We start from the raw sequence: 7289 nt of genomic DNA on the forward strand, positions 1-7289 counted from the left end.
GACGAGGAGTGGTTGCCCAGGGACAAGCCCCTGGCAAAGGCGTAAGTATCCGGATACTATAATAGTTCTGGTATGTTTTGTTTTATTGCTTCTTATCATGTCAAACATGATCGTGCAGTCCATCCAGAGCCCACATCGAAGTATACTCTTCGGATGGGTCTTTGGGCCTGTTGGCGATGAACAGCGATTCACTCCCGACAGCCACCTCCCCCCGGCTCATGGATGACATCGAGGTGTTGTCTCAGAGGGCCCCGGACCAAGGGGGGATAATTCTGGAGGTGCCCCAAGGTGACATCCCAGATGCCGAGCGCATGGGGGGTAAGACTCCCATGGGTTCTAATGACGTGGGCCGTAGCAAACTTGGCCCCCAGCCGGATACTGCGCCGAAACCTCCAGTGGTTCCGGATTCTGTCAGGCGACCCCTCGCTAAGGGGGGCGAGCCGTTTGTGCCGATGGCCTTTGTCCATCCAGAGGCATCGTACAACTTGCTGGAAGCGCTTCGCGGCGCTTCCATTGACGAAGAGCACCGCACATGATGAGTGCGGTGGTCGAGAAGGTTCAGTCCGCCAAAAGCAGATTGACCGAAGCCTGTGCCAGCCTCCTAACAGGCTTTGAGGTAAGTAATCAAATTATGAGGAAATATCACAGCATAGACAGTAGCCCCTGATGCTCTGTTTGGTGTTCGCAAAGAAAGGCCTAACAGAGGATCAAATAACAATCACATGAGTCTAATCAGAATATGTCTATGTGAATAAGCAGGCTTCGCTGCTGGCCGCTGCCGCTTGTACTACAGAGGTCTCTGGACTGAAGCGGGACCTTGAGCGGTCCGAGGAAGAGCTCGACCTTACGAAGAGGCAGCTCGAAGAGAACAAAGGTAAGTGATCCCCGTCTATATATTGATAAAGAAAAAAGTGGTCATTAGATCATAGGGTCATCATGAATTTTGCTAGGGGCCACGACCGAAGTGGCGGCCGTGAAGAAGGCGCTGTCCGAGGCCGAAGATAGAGTGGCCAAGGAGCGCATCGAGCGTGACAAGCAAGAGGCCCGAGTCGGCTAGGTTCAGCAAGAGCGCCAGGATTTCGTCAAGAAATACGAGCCCTTGGAGCGTGACTCTAAGACGCAGGGGTCCGAGCTTGCGAAGGCCCTCGAGAACGCACAAAATGCCAAGGCCGAAGCCCAAAAGGCCCTCCAGGAGATTTAGGCGGTCAAGAAGATAGCGGTGGGTAAGGCATTCATTATGCAAAGCAAGCATGTGAAGGAGACTTTCCTTTTACTTACCCGAATTTGGAGCTCTCCAGGAGCGTTCGTAGATCTACCACGCAGCGTATCGGATGCTGCGGAGTTCTACCGGGCCGAGGAAGGGAGCTCGACGGAAAAGTTGTTCTGGTCCCAATATGCTAGGACAGAACATCCGATGCCCTTGAGCGACCAGCTGAAGCAACTGGTCGAGCTTCGCAAGGCGGCCGAACTGGCCATGAAGGGTCTCATAGTCCAGATGTGGCCTGGCGAGCCCCTGCCGACAGCTACTAAGGCCTGGTAAAGCGGCTTGGGAATGCCTGCCCACGGTTCGAAGTCATAAAGTGGTCTGTCTGCATTGAAGGTGTGCGCAGGGCCTTTGCCCGTGCGAAAGTGCACTGGGCAAAGATGGATGCCGAAAGGCTGGTGAAGGAGGGGCCACCCGAGGGCAAGGAGCATCGCCACCCCGATAAGTATTATGACAGTGTCCTGAAGGGTGCCTGCCTTGTGGCGGAGGAATGTGCTAAGGATGTAATATTTGAATGAATGTACTCATGTGATCCTGTAATATGAAAACGAGTTCATGTGCGCTATATAACGCTTGTCGATTTAAAATATTACCTTTTGCGCGGCTATTTATAAAATCTGAGAGTTGGCCAGTCGTCGGCTTCTGCCCCCATGTAACTAGTACTGAGGTGTTCGGGATAAATCTTAAACACTCTTTATCCAAAAAAATTGGTCCTTTAAGGAGGTGTTTAGCGCAGTGAATAAGGCACTCGGACTGTACAGCTTTATCACTCTCATTTAGCCATAGAAGTCTACAATTTTGAATTTTGGCGAAGCCCATAGTATTCGGAAGGCCGAACTTGGGGCGCTATATACGCCTAAATCGGACAAGGCCGATTCCTCGCCCGAAGCGGAAAAAATCTTTAAGGATTTGAGACCTCTCGAACAGCGACCAGCTCTCGCCGCATCATGACAGTCAGTTTTCGGCTTTCTCTACTAAGGTGCTCGTCCGGAAGAACCGGGACACAATCACAGTAGTTCTCCCAGTGCTACCTTAGCCGACATAGCGGAACGTAAGGTATCAAAACATGGGAGCCGGGCAAACCCAACTATTGACCCAAGACATGATTCGGAGCTGATGCATATAATGCCATAAGTTTAGGATGCCGCACTGTCGAAACTGTTCGGACTTTTCTTGTCGTGTTATGGGGTACACTGAAGCCCCTGGCGCACTGGACGTACCAGAATGTACGGGTGCAATGTATTATATTATTAAAATGATAGAAAACGAACGGACGAGATTTAAAATTACAAAGTTATAATAAATAAACGGCAGTGATTGGCTGACCTCAATTTGATGGGCGGCGTGAAGGCTTACACAGTCCACATGGCCGACGGCAAAAGGAATCACATAGGCAGGTTAGAAAAAGGAGTCCGTAGTCCAAAGGCTACCTTCATCACGTATAATAATATATGGATGTATACTCCGTCACGTACATGAAAAAAAGTTCAGCTTGATTACGAATCAATCAAGTATATGAATAATGTTCAGTCAAAAAGGATTGTCCAATAAAAAAACATTCGGACTAGGGGCCACGCATCAAACCATGCATGTACAACATCAAAAAGCTATATGGAGGCAGCAATGTCCTGACCCAATTATTTTTTTTAAAAAAGGACCCACCAAATTCATTATTAGTACCTAAATAAAAATAAAACTACTTTATCACTGATTGCTCCCGCAAAAAAGAAAAAGAAAAAGAAACTGATTTCATTTTTTGCGGAAAAAAACTGATTGCCAACAAAGATTCTAAATAGAAGACAAAATACCAAAGATAAAAGAAATTGACTGTGTGACACCGGTGCTAGATAGGTTAATGTAAGTAATAAAATGTTATCTTCATCGCAACTTACCATCAAATATTTATTCACAGTACAGAGTTTGCAATTTTCTAGCAGCATATGCGTACAAAAAACATAGTCAAAGATACGTGCTAGAGATCGAGACAATGTCTAAATTATCATTCATATATATTTTTAGTCAAGCCAAATGATATCGAAAATGTAAAAAAGGAGCTATGACAAGAGTAATGTATGATGAAATATTTTAGCAGTATAATTGAACATATAGAGACGGCTACAATGATTCAGATAGTCACGAGAATAGAGCAAGACAAGGATTCGTGAAAGCAGAAAACACAATTGAAACACAACCAATGATGAAGTCCGTGATGGGTGACGACCTGCGGTTAATTATGAGCCATCAATGTTTGTTTCAATTTTTGTTGGAGAGTACCCCAAGAATTCATATATAGTAAAACATAAATATGCGATGCGTGAGGATTGTAAGAAGAATATCCAAGAAAAATCCAAAAAATAGTATGAAGCTATAGTTTCGTATGATGGATTGTAGATGTTAGTGTCACCACCAACGCCCTTACAAAAAACTAATATATTTCATGAAAAAGGTCTACATTTAATAATATTTTGTCAAGACACACATTTCCACTACAATGTTTTCGTGGCACAAATGTAGTTGAGTAATCCACCGTAATGCCAAAGATAACCATAACTTAAACTGCAAGGGAAAATAGAGATATATTATAGTAACAAGAAAATAAAAGTGAGCTTTACACAAGAAAATGAAATAGGGAATGGGAGGAACAATCATATGAATATTCCATGTGGGCTGCTTGAAATATGGAAAATATTGAGCATATTTCTACGATAAATATCCTTGAAAAAGCAACGTGCATGGGTCTTATATATACAATCATGTGGGGTCTAAGAGTACTCGAAGATAATGATACAAGCTAAACCAATACGAGGGATGTATATGCAGGAATTAGTGGTCACCGGTAGAGCTAACTCTGTCTTTTTTATAGAACACAATATAATCAAAGTCGGTCACATGCACTCACCCCTATGAAAGCACGCACGCTGACACTACCCCTATGAGTTTCTACGGCAAACGGAGTGAGCACATCATCTTGAGATTGACAAAATTTCCACAGACTCCTTCGCAGTCGACGGGAACGCGTCCTCCACTGAACACACATCGCCAGAAAGGCCTAAAATAAATCTAGGAAAATGCAAACACCAATTTCATGTCTGGGACTAAAACTCTGGTGGGCAGGGATACCATAGTCCTCCTAACCATCCAACCACATGTTGGTTCACAGCTAACCATGTCTTGGGGCAAGAGAAAGTGTTGTATCTAAGAATAGTACATACATAAGACTATACAAAGTGTGTTTACTATGCAAAAAGAATTGTTTAGGCAGAAAGAGGAAAAAGGATCTGAAAATTAAATTACAATCCACTGTAATACCAACTGTAGCTTAACGGGAATATCTAAAACAATGCCCAAAGCATATTACTTGATATCTGCTTTGGAGGAAATATTTCTATATATTTTCAAAGGTTTATCACATGATAATATTGTAATTTGAAATCATATATTAGTTTCCCACAAGGAAATAACTAAATGGCAAGCAATTCTAAATAAGTTGTTTCATGTTTGATGTAGGTGAGAACTTCGTTCTTAGTTCCCAACATAAATAAAGTTCTTTTACACTTAAATATGCACCACTAAATGCCACAACATCATTACAAAGCCAATATTCCATATAAAGAATTCAAAACAAATATGGACGATAAAAGACAAAAATATATGATTCGTTAAAAAATCTAGCCTTGCAAATGTGCGGGTGATCCTGCTAGTTATTCGTTTAATAGAAAAGAATGTTCCCAATAAAAAGAATAGGGATAGGACTAGGATGAAAATGACATGAGCTAGGGAGGGTTTTGAGGACGACAAGCCACTATGAAACCTAGGAAGACATGATCTTCCCAAGTTTTAGGATCGCGGAGCCACGGAAAAGAAAAATCAAAGCAATAATTCAAGGGAAAAAAAGGAAAAAGAAAAAGCCAAAATCCAGGGTGTTACAGGACGTCAGCGATTGAGTGACACGCGCCCGGGTGGTCCGCGTAAACACCTGCCTTGTATAAGGAGGTAGCCAGGACTGATCCCGACCGTCCATGCAATCTGCAGGAGTGCAAAGGGCGATGGGCTCAACACTGGTATAGTGAGGTGCTATACAAACGGTTTTTAACCCCTTTCCACGACGATATTTGGAATCGTCACCAAGTGAGTGACAACGATAGGGGGTCCTTCCCACACGACCCAGAAACCGTCGCAGACAGGGAGCCACCCGGACGTTGCATCCTTGCAACTCATTTGTCCTCGCAGTCGGTATTCTGTGATGCTACATTTATGATGCACGGCCCATCACAAAAGGTTCACGATTATAGAACGTGTATGATAAGTAGACAATCACACACATTCACTTTTCCCAAACCGCATGCGGTAACTAATTAAGAAGACTAGCTAATCATTGTATGAGTGTCAGACAGGATTACGAAACATCGGACCGTCGTAATATCGTCTTACATGAAAACTATCGCACACTGAGGGAGTCCTGGATTAAGGGGTCCTCTGGTGTCCGGGCTATGTGATGTGGGCCGGACTGAAGGGCCGTGAAGATACAAGATAGAAGACTTCCGCCCATGTCTGGATGGGACTCTCCTTTGCGTGGAAGGCAAGCCTGGCATTCGGATATGAAGATTCCTTCCTCTATAAACTGACTTTGTACAACCCTAGGCCCCTCCGGTGTCTATATAAACCGGAGGGTTTAGCCCATAGAGAAAATCACAATCATACAGGCTAGACATCTAGGGTTTAGCCATTACGATCTCGTGGTAGATCAACTCTTGTAATCATCATATTCATCAAGATCAATCAAGCAGGAAGTAGGGTATTACCTCCATCAAGAGGGCCCGAACCTGGGTAACATTCTGTCCGCTATCTCCTATTACCATTAACCCTAGACGCATAGTTCGGGACCCTGCTAGTTTGCCGTAAATAAGCAGACATGGAAAAAATATGAAGAAATGCAATAATAAGCTAATGCTGTACATTGTTATTTAGATGATACGTCAAAGTGTATGTATACAAGTAGTGCAATAAGCAAAAATAGGACTATTTGACATGTCCTATCCAAGGGCAAGCTGTGTGTGGGTATATAAAACAGGTATAGCGATCGTTATCAGAGACCACCTGGGGATTCCCTTGTATGTTAAAGCTTCTTGCTTCCTTGGTGTTTCCTTCCCGTGATGGGTCCGATAATTAGGCTATCGGAGAGGGCCTTCAGAGAATAGGGTCCTGAAAGGAAGAAAATGGTAAAGATATACGGGTCCTGAGGCGGTTGAGCCGCATTGTGGGTCGTACCATAGCCGTGCCTCCGCCTATGCCCATGGTATTTTGAGTGTGTAATTATGTACGCGCGGCGCAAATTTCGCCGCTTGATTGGGACTAGGATGGAGGCCGAATTGCTAGGCGAGCTCTGAATGTGCCGGGCGACCATGTTGCAGGGTACTCCGGACTCGCTTAAAGGTGTCCGGGGGCTTTATCGCCGAATTGGCGGTTTGCCTCAGAAGGCTGCTTTGTACTTCAGCTGCAAGGGCCGCAGTGTGCTCCTCCGTACGGAGCGAGCGTTCTGTGTTTCCATTAACTGTTATAACCCTGCGAGGTCCTGGCATTTTGAGATTGAGGTATGCATAATGCGGTACCACATTGAATCTGGCGAATGTGGTTCGTCCGAGCAGTGCGTGATAGCCACTATGGAAGGGGACGATATCGAAGATCAACTCGCTTCGGAAGTTTTCCAGAGATCCGAAGACCACTTCCAGTGTGATTGAGCCCGTGCAACAGGCCTCTACACCTGGTATGACACCTTTAAAGGTGGTTTTTGTGGGTTTGATCCTCGAGGGGTCGATACCCATTTTGCACACTGTATCCTGACAGAGCAGGTTCAGGCTGCTGCCACCATCCATAAGGACTCGAGTGAGGTGAAATCCGTCAATGATGGGGTCAAGGACCAATGCGGCAGAACCGCCATGGCGGATACTGGTAGGGAGGTCCCTGCGATCGAACAAGAAGACCATGGGTTGAATTTGGGGCGACTGGCTCCATTACATAGACGTCC

This window comes from Triticum urartu, chromosome 7A (assembly GCF_056163025.1).
Source record: "Triticum urartu cultivar PI428250 chromosome 7A, HENAU_Tu73, whole genome shotgun sequence".
NCBI classification, from domain to species: Eukaryota; Viridiplantae; Streptophyta; class Magnoliopsida; order Poales; family Poaceae; genus Triticum; species Triticum urartu.